Raw genomic sequence first — 15,864 nt, forward strand, 5'->3', positions numbered from 1 at the left:
GTTGGTTGCTTTTTGGTGCAGTGTAACCTAGCCCTACCTGACTCGTAAAGTTAACAGATAGGGGAAAGGAATTTAAAGGGAAGACAGAGAAGCCTGCAATGGAAACTAAGTAGTCAGGAAGACAGAAGGAAAACCAACAAACCATGATTAAGGAAGAGAGTCTTCTAAGACACAGAGAGTAATCAGTAGTGAAAAATGCCTTTGAGAGGTCACATTGTGGTAGCAATTATGTTTTTAGGTTTAGGGGAAAGATGGTTCAGGGAAACTATGGGGAGGAGTCACTTCAGTAGAATGGAAGGGCCAGAAGCAGATTATAATGGATGGAGGCATAGCTAGGAGGTAGAGAATTAGAGGCAGAAAGTATTGGCTGAGAAGAGTGGTAGCTACAGGGGAGCATGGGTATTGGGAGGTTTCGTTAAAGGACAGAGAATAAGCATTTTTAGACATACAGAAAGGAAGAAGTGAAAAAGGAAGAAACCAAAGATAAGAAGAGGTATCTAAGAAAGACAGCAGGGGATGGGATTCAATGTTGGAGAGAAGGAGGAGTGCTTCTGCCATAGCAACAGCAGAGGAGGAAAGGGCGGGCATTTCTCCCGGGAGTGTGTGCTGTAGAACAGGAAGGCTGGCTGAGACTGGGTATGCTCAGGTTATAGCAGCAGGTCCTCATGGCAGGCGGATGGGCTGCTGGAGGCTAACAGGAGAAAACTGAGGGAGGAGAATGGGAGAGTAGGGAACGTGGGGGGTGGGGGGATGCTCACACTCAAAGGGCCTGGAATGATGCATTTGGGCCATATCTTGTGTATAATGGATATTCGTCTAGGGATTTCAAGCAGCATGTTGGGACTTCCCTTTCAGACTGGATTGGTGACCCATTACCCCGAGAGCTGAGGGAAGAGGATGGCAGGGACAGTCTAGTATCTTGGTAGGCTGTGGTGTGTCAGTGCCACTGACCTACATAGACACTACAAGGGGAGAAACGAGACTTGACCTTTTTTTGGCAACCCTGGAAGATACTCAGATTTGCTGCTGGGCTGGAAGAACCGGGCTCCATATCACTGATGGGAAGTGGACCCAGCAGTTCAGTGCTTCAGAGCCAAGGGCCTATCAGAGCCCACCTCTCCAGGGCAAATTTAACAATGAGCAAAATGTTGATGCTGAAAATGTCCTTCTACATCAATGGGGTTTGAGATGAGCTTAAAGGGGAACTTTTTCTGCATCTAGCTGGTATCCATCAGAACCAAAAGAGAAATGAAATCCAGGCAAATTTGTCAGTTTATACAGAGAGATCACTGAATATCAGAATCGGAAGTCATCTTATAGACTGTTCTAGCCCCGATGTCAGTGGAAAAGTGGGTCCAGGTATATGACCTTGGTCCATCACTTGCTACCTGAGCCACAAATTCCTCAGGTAAAGTGGTGAAGGGACTAAGCCCATTTTGACAGGTTGCTGTAAAGATGAATGATTCTTTTGGTTTCATTACGTATGTGGTGTTTACAATGCTGCAGACACTTTCGCAAATGTTAATAACTCAATCCTTATAAGCCATTGTGGAGGGTAGGAGGGCCCCAAGGAGGGAAGGAATATGGCCAAAGCCACCCAAGTTTTCAAAGGTGGAGGGCCAGGATGAGCACCCAGGGCCACTGACTCACAGACGGGTTTCCTCCATGTTTTCAACAGAATAAACACAGGCATGTTCTAGCTGCAGCTTCATGCGCCCGTACACGGCTTGTTTCCAGGATGTGGCTGGTGCATGAGGAAATACTAAGAACACAATGATATCGTATTAAGGCTTCAGGAGCATCTTCTCCCTGGGCCCTCAGCCTGGTGTGGTGCTGCTGTTGTTTGCCCCACCCAAGGGGGAGCGAGATACCCCGGAGTCAGGTTGGCTCTGCGGCAGCTGGATTAGGAGGATTGGCTGAGGTTGTGGGACACCATGTTCTGGGAGAACCACTGCCTGGAATGTATCTTTCTGACTTTGTTTATCTTCAAAGGATCCACATTGCCTGTCTCTGCATTGGCTCCCATTCCCTCTGTTCATTCATTCATTCATTCATTCCAGAGAAGGTTCCCAGCTTCAGGGAATCTGGGCAGAATTTGAAGCAATTAGTATTCCTGTTTGGGAGCTTAGAGCTCCTCCACCCCTCTGTAAAACGGCCATGAACATGCAATGTGCTTGACGCCTCCAAAGATAAGCCCTTCACTCCCTTAGGTGTTGGTCAAATCCCAATCCAGAAATTCCTGAATGCTAAAGAAGGTCTTCATCACTCTTGAGTCCAAAGATATCTTCCCGTGCTTTCTACCTATTAGGCCTACTCCCAAGTTACTAAAAGAATGGTTCTATAGGATCCCTAACTAGTATCCTGGACAATAGAGTCTGAGCTATTACCTTCTTCCAGAAATCTCTCCTGCTGTTCCCTTGTTTAAAATGGAAATAGCTGTCTTTCCTTTCACCATCAAAGTCCTTTTCTCCCCCCCCCAAACTTCAAATAAAGTACTTTCATGATTTCAAAGCTTTCCATATTCTAAATGACCTAATTGTTTTATCGAAAGAGAAAGGAATGGAGCCACCCAAACCCTTTCACATGCAGATATTTGGGGAACACCTGGTACCTGGGAAGTATTAAACCAGGTCCTGGTCACAGGAGGAAATGATTTGGATAATCACGTCTGGTGCTGGACACCATCATTCTGCTGTTGTGCGTGGACCCAGGAACCAGCCTGTGTCTCAGATCAAAGGAGCAGTGCGGGCCCGCAGGGGAGCTGGTGGGGAATCACCCGAAGGGCGGCGGCCAGAGAGTGACAGGGAATGGGCAGGAAAGCGGGCTTCCCAAGAACGACTGTCTCTGTAATTTGCAGGGCCTGGTGCTAAAGAAAAATGTGAGCCGCTTGTTAAAATTATTAAGAATTTAAAGACGGTGCCAGCAGAGCGTTATGTCGTGTGCGGGCCCTGGGCAACTCTGGGAGCCACACCAGACCCCTGGCCTGTATGGCCGGGGTCCCTTCTGTTCTGCTCAGGGAACCCCAAGCGCTGCAGGCAGGTGGTGCCGAGAAAGACATTTCTTCATGCCGCCTATGGAAAGCTAACGGGACCAGGTCTCCTGACTCTCTCTTTAGCGCATTTCTTATCCCATTTATAGTATTTCCTCATTTAAAGGCAAGAAGGCATTTACTGACGCATCCTTGGACAAGGGAGATGGAACACACGTTCCTTTCCCAAGTGTCTAAAAAGAGGGGATATACATGGTCGGGGGAGAATGATGTTCATCATCCAGTTCCAGGCCAGGCCACCCCCTAGCCCTGAGCCACGTTGTCCTCTTCCCTAGAGTGGGAATAAGAGAGTGGGGTCATCTTCACCATCACAGGCAGCATTAGATAAAAATAATGCCTGTACAGGTTTTAGCACACCTGGTAGTTTATGGGGAAGAAACTATGGGAGAGGAGTTTGAGGAAGTTGAGGAAGGCATGGAGGGGATGCAGAAAGGGCACAGAACACTCTTCTCTCCTTCTTGCCTTCTCCCTGGGAAGGCTCATCATCTAGGTTCCAGCTCCAGGGTCATTTCCACAGGGAAGTTGCTTTCTTCTGAAACTGCTTTTTCCTTCCTCTGGGCTTTTCTCTGTCAGGGACCTCAGGATGGGCAGCGGTGGGCATCTGCTTTCTTTTCTGCTGCTAGATCAAGTGCTCCTGATGGAGACCCTCCATGCCATACCGACCTCCAGGGACTGGCCCCATTCTGGAGCAGGGGAAGTGCTTTCTTCCCACCTAAGGAAAGAAAGAATGAAGGAGAGGGGAGAAAGAGAAAGGAAACTGAGCGACTGCAGAGAGGGAAGATGTGCTGTGCGCTGAGTCTCTTGACAGTTGGTTCCCTGTGGCCTTGCCTCTTACAGTGAGGCCAGCGCCTTCCATCACTCAGGCTCATCTAGCGTCCTCCCTGTCTCTCCACAAGTCTCACCTGTAGCCTCAACCAACCACAGGGTCTTCCTCAGAGAGGTGTAAAAGGAGTAAGATAGAAGGACGGGTGAACAAGGTTGGGAGAGGTAGTGAAAGGGGGGACCATGGAGATGCCACCCGCTTCCTGCCCCTTGCCTCCCCACCATCCCCCAGACCCCAACCCTGGGCCCAACAGATTGGGGGGCTCAGGGCATCCTTGGACAAGGCAGTAGCATGAGAGAGAGAGAGAGAGAGAGAAACAGTGTGAGGAGAGAAAGCTGAAGGAACAGAGGGGGACATGGGCTCTCAAGGGTTTAGACAAATGACCTGTGGTTGATGGCAGAGGAGTGAAGACTGGGGAGCAACTCCCCCTGGACAGTTAGGAAGCCGTGGAGACGGCTGGGAGGCAAGGCTGGAGCTGGGGGCTGGAACACCTACGGAAGTCCTTGCAATGGAAGATCAAACCTGGCTTTCTGGAACATGCAAACTGAGTTTCTCCATAGGCACCTGAAACTGCCCACCCAGCCTGTATAAACTTATACACTTATGACCCTGTGGCTCCAAACTTGACCCTCCTCATCTCCACTGCACCCTTTCTACTGCTTCCCCAGACTTGCACCTGCTCCTGGAGCGCTCATCTCAATTGAGGGACCACATCTAAGTCATCTGAGCCAGAAAGATCAGGCTTATCCTTCACTTTGACCTGCTCACCCTCCCATGGACAGTTCCCTCTTCTTGGTTCTATCTGCCCATTCCCCAGGCACTGCTCTATTCAGGCTGCCATCATCTTGAATTTAGAGTATTATAGCAGCTTCACTCCCTCTGTCCTTCCCTTGGCCTCTCTTCCTCAGTCTCCCGGGCCACAGTGAGTGACTTACTCACAGACTGTCCTGACCATATTTCTTCTCAACTAAATCTGGCCACGCCTCCTTCGGTGTTTACAGCAATAACTCTTTGGTCTGACTTTGAAGGCACCGTGTGATCTGTCCCCAGCCTACCTCTCGGTTCTCGTCCCTTTCAGCTCTCTCCACAGAGCTCAAGCATCAGCCATAGGTCAAATATCTGAGCCTTTTACACCTCCATGTCTTAGTCCAAGCAGCATCCTCTGCTGGGAATGCAGCCCCATTCCACACCTCCCCGATCATTTCCTTCTTGCCCCATTTGAAAAGCCTGGCGAAATGTCCCATCCTCACCCACCCACTCCTGTGGGGAGTCAGCCCACAGCCTGCTCCCCAGGACTGGTCTGGAGCCCTAACCACCTTACATGCTAATTAGTGGCCCGTGCCCATCGTACCCCCTCCCTGGAGGCTGCATGCCCCCGAGAGTGAAGACTGTCTTGTTCATTTCAGACGTCAGTGGATGGTTGTTGATCTGAACTGCTTTGCAATATGTCTGGCACCTGCTGTTGGCCATAGCTGGGGTGCAGTTGCCTAATTAAAATGCGCTAGAGACACTCTGTCTCTCCCTCCCTCAAATCTGCTCTGAAAGATCCTCCGGGGGCAGAGAAAATATTAGCATGGACAAGTCCATTACTGTAAGTGGCACATCAGAGACTTGTAATTAGGAGATAAGCATCTGGAGCACATGCATTTCAGCAGTTTGAGTCTACACGGAGAGCCGCCGACAGTAACAGAGAATGGGTTTCAGGTCACGGGGCTGTTTGTCAATGCAGTTATGGGATAGCCGCCTGCCCGTCTGAGGGAGCACGGACAAGCGGGCCGGCTCGTGCATCTCTTTCTCCTGGCAGGAGCCTCAGGGATGCCAGTTCCAGAAACTTAAAGCTGCTGACGCAAGAGGAGGTCAAGATGGCCCACTTAGTGAAGGGCCGTTTAACTGTGTAGGACACGGGGAAAATAATTGCAGTGGCTCCTGATGGGGTGCCAGGCAAACCCCACTTTGTCAGGGGTTCCTTTTTCCCTTGGGTTCCTGTTCCATCTGGTCATAAACCCCACTCGGACTCAGGCAACACTTTACCAAGCTCTCCTGCCACACCTGGTCCCATTATAGGTGATGTGAGAAGCAATGTGGCCAGAGTTACCCAGGAAATGGGGAGTGAGTAGCAAGGCTAGGGTCCATAGCTGGTCCTGTCTGTGTATTGATAGCCTCTTCTGTTGAATTGGTCCGTGGGCGGGGGAGGGGGGAGGGGAGGAGGGGGGGAGGGGGAGTGATCACCTCCTGAAAGTTCATTCTACCCTGAATCTCAGAATGTACCTTGTTCTCCCCCCTTTGGTATAACGTTCGTTACAGGTGCAATTAAGATAAGGATCTCAAAATGAGATTATGCTGGATTAAGGTGGGCCTTAAATCCAATGACAGGTGTCCTTATCAGAGACAGAAAAAAGGAAAAGACCCGCTGTTAAGGTGGAGGCAGAGACGGGAGGGGTGAGTGGGCAGGCCAAGAGCACCGAGCTCTGCCTGCAGGCCCCAGAAAGGAGGACGGGCACACAGTGCCTTCCCTCTCTCTGTGCCTCCAGAAAGAACCAGACCCTGACAACATCCTGATTTCGGATTCCCGGCCTCCTGAGCTGTGCAAGAATATACGTCCATTGTTTTAGGACACCTAGGTTGTGATGGTTTTGCACAGCGGCCCCACAGAACTGGCACGGTCTCTCAGTCACCATTGCTGTCAGCCGTACATGGCAGATGAAACCCCCTGAGCCCTGCAAACTACAAAGAATTCCTTTTCCTTCCATTTCAATCTTGCAAGGAAATAAAATCCCCTCAGGGCCCTTTCTAGATCACTATCAAGGAGGAAAGTGTTTAACAGAGAAGATGGGGAAAATACGTGTGGATGGTCCACTGTGTGCCGCCAGTGAGAAAATACTGTATCGTCGTACTTAATCACTGAACCATCTAGCGTGACCCGTAGCATTTCAACCCTTTGTTATAAATGAATTGAGCAAGTCTCCGAAGTAGATGATCTGGGCGTAGAGCTGTGTTGACCAATAGCAAACACTGTGTCCTGCAGGACTGAGCTTTTTTTCTTTGGACACTTCTCCAAGGTGTGCAAATCAAGCGTGCATGGAAGCCTGAACCCTGAATTCTCAGAGGTCCTCAGTCCTCCTCATGCTGTACCTCGCTCCTTTCCCGAACTCTCTTCTCCTATAGCATTTGCCTGGGTGTCTGCAAACCTCCTCTCCCCAGCAGGAGGGCAGTGGAGACCCCTACAAGAGCCTGAGGGGTCCAATAACCTGGCGTCATTCAGCCCAGAGACTGGCTTTGACTTAGGACTTCACACTTCAGCCGCATGCAAATAAAGAGGCGTGCCAGGCTTTCTGCAGAGCGAGGGCTCCACCTCAGCCTCTCCCGTCCTTGATTTCCTCTTGTAAGAAACGGGGATGAAAAAACAGTGCTTAATGTGGACGGGGCTCAAATTTTGCTTCTGCCACTGACCACCGAAGTCACTTTCCATCTCTGAGTCTCCCACATCCTGCGGGGGGTCCGAACTGTTCACAGACAGAGCAGATGAAAGCCACACGCAGAGAACCATGCGGAGGTTAGTGGCCATTCTCAACAAATCAAATTGTGTGTATTTGATTTGCACAATTTCTTCAGCTGCCACAACATTTTTGACAGCCCAGCCTAGCACTTACAAGTGTGGCTCTGGAGCCAGACCTCCTGGGTTGAATTCCAGCCCTACTATTTACCAGCAGCGTGGTCTCGGGCAAGGAACCTCGTCTCCGCGTTCCTTAGTTTCCTCATCCATAAAGCTGAAAAATGCTAGTATGGATCTTTCCTGGCTTACGATGGGGTTACGTCCCGATAGACCCATTGTGAGTTGAAAAGAGTGTAAGTCAAACTGCACTGAATACATCTAATGTCCGAAACATCAGAGCTCATCCTAGCCCACTTTACATGTGCTGAAAGCGCGGTAGCTACAGGTGGGTAGTCATCCCGCACCCAGCCCGTTCTGTAATCAGGTGTGGACTGTCTCATGTAATGCGTGGAATACTGTCTTGAAAGCGATAAATGGAATGGCCGTGTGGTGCAGAATGGTTGTGAGTTTACCGGGCTTTTGCTGGGAGCCGTGGCTGCCGCCGCCCAGGCTCCCAGCAGACGGAGCACACCACATATCATTAGCCTGGGGGAAATGAAAAATTCACAGTATGGCTTCTACTGAACGTGCATCCATTTTTGCACCATTGTTTCGTCCAAAAACCATAAGTCGAACCGTCGTTAGTCAGGAACCCTCTGTACGTACCTCACAGGGCTATCAGGAGGAGGGAGTGAGTTGCGCGAGAAGCGCGTATCACAGGACCTGGTACTAGGGACTCCTTTGTGAAGATTGGCTTTTGAGCATTTCACATTTCTCAAAAATATTTTTTGGGATTCCTGTTACTTGGCAGTTACGGGAAATGACCCAGGCTTGACGTTGCTGTTCTTCTGCGGATGTCACTTAACATTCAGACTGGCATATAATTGCGATTCCATAAATTGTAGGTTGGAAATGATAACCCAGTGAGGTTGTCTTCAGGAAAGTTCGATGGAAACTGGACAGGTAGCTTGGTATAGCGAAGTCTTTACCTTGAGCCAAAACGCTGACACAACAGACTGTGTGCTCTTGGGCAATTCTCCTCTCTTTGTGAGACTCTGTTTGCTTATTTGTAAAAGGTGCACCTAGGTGTGTGTGTGTGTGTGTGTGCGTGCGCGCACATGTGTGCATGAATTGGTGGGTGACAGGAGGGGGTGGGGAGATACTGAGGTTAGACCGCTCAGCAGACGATGCCTGATGCCAATATGCCTTGAATATGTATCAGGGACAACCGCACAGACTGTCCAGTTCAAATTAACAGTAAGACAGGGACGAAGCAGCGGGCTCTAGAATCAGGCCAGGCAAGGAAGGGGACAGATCTGTTCAGTCTGCAGAGTCAAGCAAGCTCCTGACACACCCAGGGCTTCTCAGGGTCCCTTGTGGAAGACGGCAAGAGAACAGGGAGTGGGGATGCTATCCGAGCCATGATCTTATCAGGAGCAAAGCGGGGGTCAGGGAAACCCAGGAAGGGCGCCAGCGTCAGAAGCTCAGAACACACCAGGGCTGCTGCTGACACAGCCCTACAAACCTAACATTTTTTGTAGGTCTTGGCTCTCTCAGCCTTTCAAGCAACCATCACTGTCGCCTCAAACCCCAAGAGCGCCAGTCTAGGCAGGGAACACCCTTTTCATTCCCTGGGTCCTTGGAGCGCAAAGAAGAGTCACAACCACACTGCCAAACTTGAAATGTTAGGGATGAAGAATGGGGGGTCATTTCATCTCCTGGTTTCTGTGTCCTCGTCTCTTGAACCAGGAGGATGGACCAGTCAGTTGCTAAATATCTTCCAGCATGGGGACTGACTCTATGATTTTTGTTTTTTATGCCAAGAGTCCCAGCTCACACAAAATAGAACATTTTCCTATAGTTTTCTTAATAATTCAAATGGGAAATTCAGCTCTTAGTAGGTGACCCTGACCTGAAATAATGGACATTCACTTGGCTGCTTTGTTCATAAGAAAACAGGAAAACACTGTTTTACCTGAGGAACACATGTTCTGGAATCCAAGGGCTGAGGCTTGAGAAGTCTCCTGACTTTGCTCAAGATTCTACCTGTCCCAAACCCTTTCACACCCCTGTGTCTCCCACCCGTGAAACACTCAAAAGCCAGTGTGGACATCAGTCTCCAGAGCATTTCCGAACACTGTGCTCCCAACACTGGCTCGATTTGGGGCTTCCCAAGCTTTTCTGATACCTGCTACAAGCCCTCCTTGTCCCAAGGACCCAGTTGGACAGGCATTCTGGGATGCCAGTCTGAACTTTTCAAGCTTGGCTCAACCCCTACCCTCCCCAGCGTCCCCCCGCCCAATTGCAGCAGCCCAGAACATTCTACATTAGAGCTACTCATCCAAGGAACCCCTCTGGCGTCTCCCCTTCCCGCCTCCATACTCCCCTCTCCGGGAAGGGCTCATGTTGGTTGGGCAGGGCACTACATTGCCTAGCAAATGTAGAAAAGAAGGGCTTTGTAAACGGAGACGAGCCACCTAAGCTTTCTGGGTCTGAGTATGCTGGTGCTGAACAGTACAGCAAGGAGCCGATGGGGCTGGGTTTTCCTGTTGGCCCATTCTGAACCCGGGAGGAAGCGGTCCCCTGCACCCCTGCAGCCCTCTCCTCGGGAAAAGGCAGCTTTCCAGAATGTGCCAGCTCTTCGCCTCGGAGGGGTCATGATGCGGTTCCTCTTAATACAATGGGGAATTCAAAACATACAGTGCGGCCTAAAATATCAATCCAGCCCAGACTCCGAGTGTCGTTGAATGTTGGAGAGGAAAGAGGGAAGTGGTGGGCGGGGGTGTAATTTGTGTGTTGGGGGGGGTGGGGAATGACAGATGTGGGTGATCCACTTCGGATTTATCTGCCCATCTGGACTTTCAAAAGAAAAGAAAGTGGTGTGGTAACAATTTCATAGCAAAGGCCACAGGCTGGTTCATCTTCGGGGATTTTTTTTTTGAGCTAACTTCTGGAAACGTCGGTTTGGCCTATTGATTTCATATTAATTGGCCCTGACTGGCTGGAGCCCCGCCAGAGAAATCCCGGCACGTTGCATGCCGCAGTCCACGAGCCCCCCTTCTCTGGGGCCCCCCAGGGTACAGCGTGGCTGGGTGGCTTCTGCTACGGCACGTGGGCGCTTTCCTAGGAAGCACTTTTGGCCAGACTCGGGGATTCTGACATGGAAGGAGAGTTGACGGGGAGGGAGAGAAATGAACCCTCAATGTGCATTATTAGCTATCCTGGAAACTGAGCCCCCTTCATGCTTGGGGAGCGGGGACCAGGTCGCTGAGCTCCAGAGAGGGAGAGGGGGATCAGCAGTGGGAAGGGGGTGGGTAGAGAGAGAAAGAGGACAGAGGCAGAGAGGGATCCAGAAAGAACATGAAAAGGAGAAAGAGAGGGAAATGAAACACCAAGAGATACAGAGATAGTGAGAGATGGAGACACTTAGAGACAGAAAGAGACAAAGTCAGAGACACAGAGAGAGAGAGAGAGAGAGTCCGAAATAAAAAGAAGCTGAGGGAGACACAGGGAGAGACACAGAGGACAGCGGAACAAGAGGGATGTGGAGATGGTGACGCATATTCACAGGGTCGGAGACCAAGGGTGAGGGATAAGGGTTTCACCCCGCCAAGAGAGGAAGCATGGAAGCACGGGGAGGCAGCCAGAGTGCCCAGGTGAGGGGGTAAGAGTAAAGGGAACTCGGGCCAGGTCAGCTCAGCCCCAGAGAACCCCAGGGGCCTGAGAGTCACAACCTCCCAGAACCCCCCTTGGGGGCCAGCTGGCTCTGTGAGGCAGTCCCCTAGGACCTCCACCTGCAGCCCCCCAGGAAGGCACGCCAGGTGTCGGCACAGTTCACGTCCCGGGTCCTGCAGAACCGGTTAGCGTGTTGTGGGACGGACCAGTGACTGAGTCGTGAAGAACTGAAAACAGCCCAGGAGAACAGAGTAGGGAGGAAGAAACTCACAGTAATATTTTGGAATCCTCATTTCCTACGTGCAGTTGCTAAGCAGTTTCCTGCTGTGTGCCCTTCTTGTGGTCTCGAGAAGTACAAGGGCTATGAGAAAAGCAGGTGTCAGGGAGATCTGCTGTGTGGTCTCTGAGTGCTCGGGGCAGGGGGGCATTCTTCCCGGGGTTCCAGGAGAAATGCAGCTCTCCTGAAAAACAAAATAAAGAGGCATTGACTTCTGAGCCTTCAGAGCCCAATTCCCTTCAAACCACCCACCGCAGGGGGGGGAGAATGGTGGCCCATGATTATCTCAGGGACCTGCAGTCACCTAAGTCAGGAAACTGGGTCACGTGAGCTTCTCCCCCTTCTGCTGGAGCCCTGATTGTTCGGGGACAAGACAACACACCCAAGAGTCTCTGTGCCCCCAGCCTGCGCTGTTTTTCTCAGACACAACTCTAACCGTGTCACCTGAGGGCAAGAGTGTATCCTACCCAGTTCCCGGCACAGAGGAGGTGCTCAGTTTATAGTTAATAAATAAGAGAAAAGAGCAGCGTGATGACATCACAGATTAGTTTCAGGATCTGTAGGTCTGCCCCAGTTCCATCGTATTAGAGCTGAATGAGCTTAGAAGCAAATTGGGGTGAGAGATACAAGTTCCCAGTTTGTGCTCATTCAATCTCAGAAAAAGTCTTGGTCCTTTATAACCCACAGGTTTACACTGTTTTCAGGGTTTTGGTCAACTCCCCATACCACTGCCTTTGCTTTGTTGTAGCTCAGTGGGGAGGTGCCATTGCTCAGACGTGCCTGGAGATGCCAGGGGTCTATGCCCAGAGCCCCCCGCCTCAGCAGATAAGATTTTCATTTATTTGGGACTCTACCAATTAGACTAGAACAACAGACCAACTGGCCAGCTTGAGAAAAAAAACAAACTAAAGAAGAATTTATTGGAAAAGTACAAGTGAGTTCACAGGAAGGAGAGTCAGTCCACAAATAAGCCAGGATCCATGGCAGCCCAGTGGACCAAGGTTTCAAGAACCTGTGGGTGGGCACTTCCCACCTCAGCCCCCGGGACAAGCGAGTGCCCATCGATCCCCCGCTGTGGAATGACATTCAGAATTTCTGCATGAGTCTGAGTGATGGAAATGGGTCAGGGGGTCTCCTGACCCATCTCTCCTTTTGGCCAGGAGACGAGAGAAAATGTTGCTTAAAAATTCCACCAAGACTGGTTCTCAGTCCCACCAATACAGCATGACAAGAAGGGACAGAAGTTTCCTAATGAACAATTTGAGTGACGTTGAAAAAAGGAAGGGAAGGGACCCTGAGGAGACAGCTGCACCTGCTCCAGGACTTGTGGGGCTCGCCTGTCCTCCAGGAGAGTCATTCATGCGCAGCAGCAAGTGCGCCAGGACCACTGGGGCCCCAAGGTGGAAGGACAAAGAGGAATACATGATAGGGGGCTGGCTTTTTCTTTGCTTTGCTTGTCTGGAAACCCCCATGCTGTGTAGACCATCACACTTCCGTGCATCAAACTTACATGAGAATATGGGAGGGTGTTTTAAAAAAAATAAGCCCCAGCCATTCAACCCAGTGAGCTTACCCTTTGGCAACAGTGACAATGTTTCCAGAGCTGAGATGGATCCAGGGGGGGCAGGATTGGGTCCCTTAATGTCTCAGTCGCTGCTCCCTGTTGCCCACTACCTTATCCCCAACTCTTTCTCAGAATCACATCTGCCGTGAATGGCGTGGGGAGTCCATTGTGCTCCCCACTTACAATATTCCAAAGGCTTAGTAGAAAAAAACAAAACTTTCTGCGTAGAAACCCATACCACTCCCAATTATAAGCATCAAGTTTGAAACTTGGCCGATCTTCAGGCAGAACACCTGGGCCATTCTGGCTGCTGCCCGTGGCTCAAGGAATGTGCCTCTACTTTAGTACATCCCACACAATAATTAAAAGGACAATTTGCTTCTACATAAAGAATCACAGAATGCAGCCCCAAACCACATAAAAGCTGTTTCTGCTCGCACTGCAGTTTGGCTCTCCCTGGCCACAGTCTGTCCTAGGAATAGTGGCTGCTTTGTCTAGCGACTTCAGGAGCCACCAAAGTGGTGGGAAAATCCCCGGGTCCTCTCCCTCACCTTGCCCCACCGTTCCCATGCATCCGCGCAGAACCATAGGTTTCCCATCCGCAGACTGGAAATAAGAGTATGAACTCTGTCTTTCTCAGGGTTTGTGGGACAGATCAAAATGAAGAACTGTGTGTGAAATCACTTCAAACAATGCAAAGGCTTTATACAAATCAACAATCGATTGCTTTGACCTCTGTGAACGTAACACTAGAATTTCTCCAGAAGTACACACAAAGAGCAGATGGGGCAGAATTCAAAAGCACCTTGGGAGGAGGAGAAAAGAGTACAGTTTAGAAAGCACCAGTGAAATTGTGAGTTCCACCCTTGAATGCAACCTCAAGTCAAGGGCGTGTTGGCAAATATTGAACAACCAGCTCTCTGGAAGGAAAGAAAAGGTCTCAGAGCAGTGACCAGTTTTTGTGGGGTCAATACTGCCTACCACAGCCAATGTCAAGATATCACCATGACATCAACTGCCTAGCAAAATTCCTGGGAATCTGGCAAATCTCTGTCTGTCTGTCTGTCCCCGTCTCTCTCTACCCCCACTCTGAGCTGACTCCAGCACACCACTGTCTTAAGTCAATGCCAAGGTTGTCATCCATCCCAGCAACCTTACCTAGCCCTGTTCACCTGCTGGATTTCCAGCAGAGCCCCCAGATTGACTAAAACAGAAAGGGATACCCCTGGAGAGTAATCTTTCTCTGTGTTGTGGGTGTGAGGGAGTTTGCAGGAACAAGCCCCTTTTCCACGGTGATGTTGATGCCCGAGGGCCTTCACCAGTGAAGGGTGCCTGGATCTCCAGGGACCAAGGCTGATGAGAACAAGGCTCCTGGGCTTGGGAAGCTCAGACTGACCCACTCAACCCCCCTGGACTAGGAAACGGGAGGGTCCCTTTGCGTTTCCATGTTTCTTTTGCTCTTTCCTTCACCTTTGTCTTTGTCAAACACCTCGTGCATCCACCCTTCCAGGGCGCTGTCGCTCAGAGGGTCAGTACGTGTTGCTGTCTTCCCTCCATGGGGGAACAGTGATAATGCAATGAGAACAGCGCTCTGCTGGAGAGGAACACGACGTTATAGAGGAGGTTCCCCCAGGCTGGGGAGATGAGAGAAGACATTCCAGTCTGGGCGTGGAAGTGGACAGAAGCACGCACTGCTGATAACGAGCCTTTGCAGAGCAGTGTGGAGCTGATGGACTCCAGCTCTTGTTGGAGGCACACAGCAGCCTGGGGGGGAAGGGTCAGCGAGGACTCGCACTTTCTTCCTCCCGTCCTGGTCCCCACAGGCGGGACAGCAACCTCAAGCCGGAGAAGAGAGACAGGAGCACCTTGCATTGTGGAGGCTTTACCGACTGATGCTTAACTGTTTACCGACTGATGCTTAACTGTTGAGGGTTTGATTGGAACCTTTGTATCAGTTCTTACTTCTTCAGACGATTAAGAAATGTGCTTCTGGTCAGTTCCTAATGGGCATGTGGCAGCTTCGAGGTCTCTGGAGGCTGCCTCCGTGGTATAGGACCCCATTTAGAAATAGCCACCAACTGGGCATTCTTTCCCAGTTTCTACAGACAATAAGAGATTTTCTAAGCCTGCTGGTATAGTTTTCGCCAAGGGGTAAAAACTGGAGGCATTGCAGTGTTCCAGCCTTCAGAGGCTTTTGGAACTGAAAATAAGAGGTGAGTTTTGTTGTGCTCAGTCTTGACCTCCCTCTTGTTGTTTGAGAAGTGGCACGGTGACGTCACTGACACCCGGGGAACGTGTGGGCAGCCGACCTGCACCTGCCCAGGGAGCCCCAGACGCCCCCCCCCGCCCCCACAGCTGATCTTTCTCCCTGGTTCTTCTGCACTAACTGTCTCTGTTATTGGCCACCGTGGGGTCAGGCGCTCGGGCGGTCTGTCTTCCGTATTGGCATCCACGTGGCAAATCTCTCCTCGAGGATCACATCAGGGGCAGCCAGAGTGTTGTTGATCCCTACATCCCCCAGACCCGGCTTTCTAGGTGGGCTGTGGCATCGGGACAGAGGAAAGCTGAGCGTCTCTCAGACCTGAGTGGTGCTTCTGAAGGATCTGCTGACTGTCAGCAAACAACGAATCAGGCAGCTGTTCAGAACTCCCCAGAGGGATGGATTTTCTCTGTCTCTGTCTCTCTGCCTTTGGGCTTAGACATGACCCAGAGAAGCAGCCCAAATCCTCCAGTAGTTAGAACTGGAAAAAGAAGTCCTTTCCAGGGTCCCAGGAATTCCTGCAAAGAAGTCTGTGGTTTCAGGCATGAAAAACTGGGGCTTAGGGAAGGAGTCCCCATCTGCCCTCCCACCCCGAACACATATATCCCAGAAAAGCCACTGGGC

General features: G+C 50.7%; 1 long non-coding RNA gene across 3 annotated transcripts in view; it reads right to left on the reverse strand.

Annotated features, from left to right (window-relative positions):
* Window positions 1-3,395: 3,395 nt before the first annotated feature.
* LOC122916873 overlaps window positions 3,396-15,864 on the reverse strand; it is a 31,479-nt gene continuing 19,010 nt past the window's right edge. For all 3 annotated transcript variants that reach the window (XR_006386317.1, XR_006386318.1, XR_006386319.1), the window contains exons 3-4: window positions 11,411-11,600; window positions 3,396-3,761 (exon numbers count right to left, since the gene is read on the reverse strand). This is a non-coding gene — a long non-coding RNA (uncharacterized LOC122916873). The remainder of the gene's footprint in view (window positions 3,762-11,410; window positions 11,601-15,864) is intronic.

The sequence above is a fragment of the Neovison vison genome, chromosome 9 (genome assembly GCF_020171115.1).
Source record: "Neovison vison isolate M4711 chromosome 9, ASM_NN_V1, whole genome shotgun sequence".
Taxonomy (NCBI): domain Eukaryota; kingdom Metazoa; phylum Chordata; class Mammalia; order Carnivora; family Mustelidae; genus Neogale; species Neogale vison.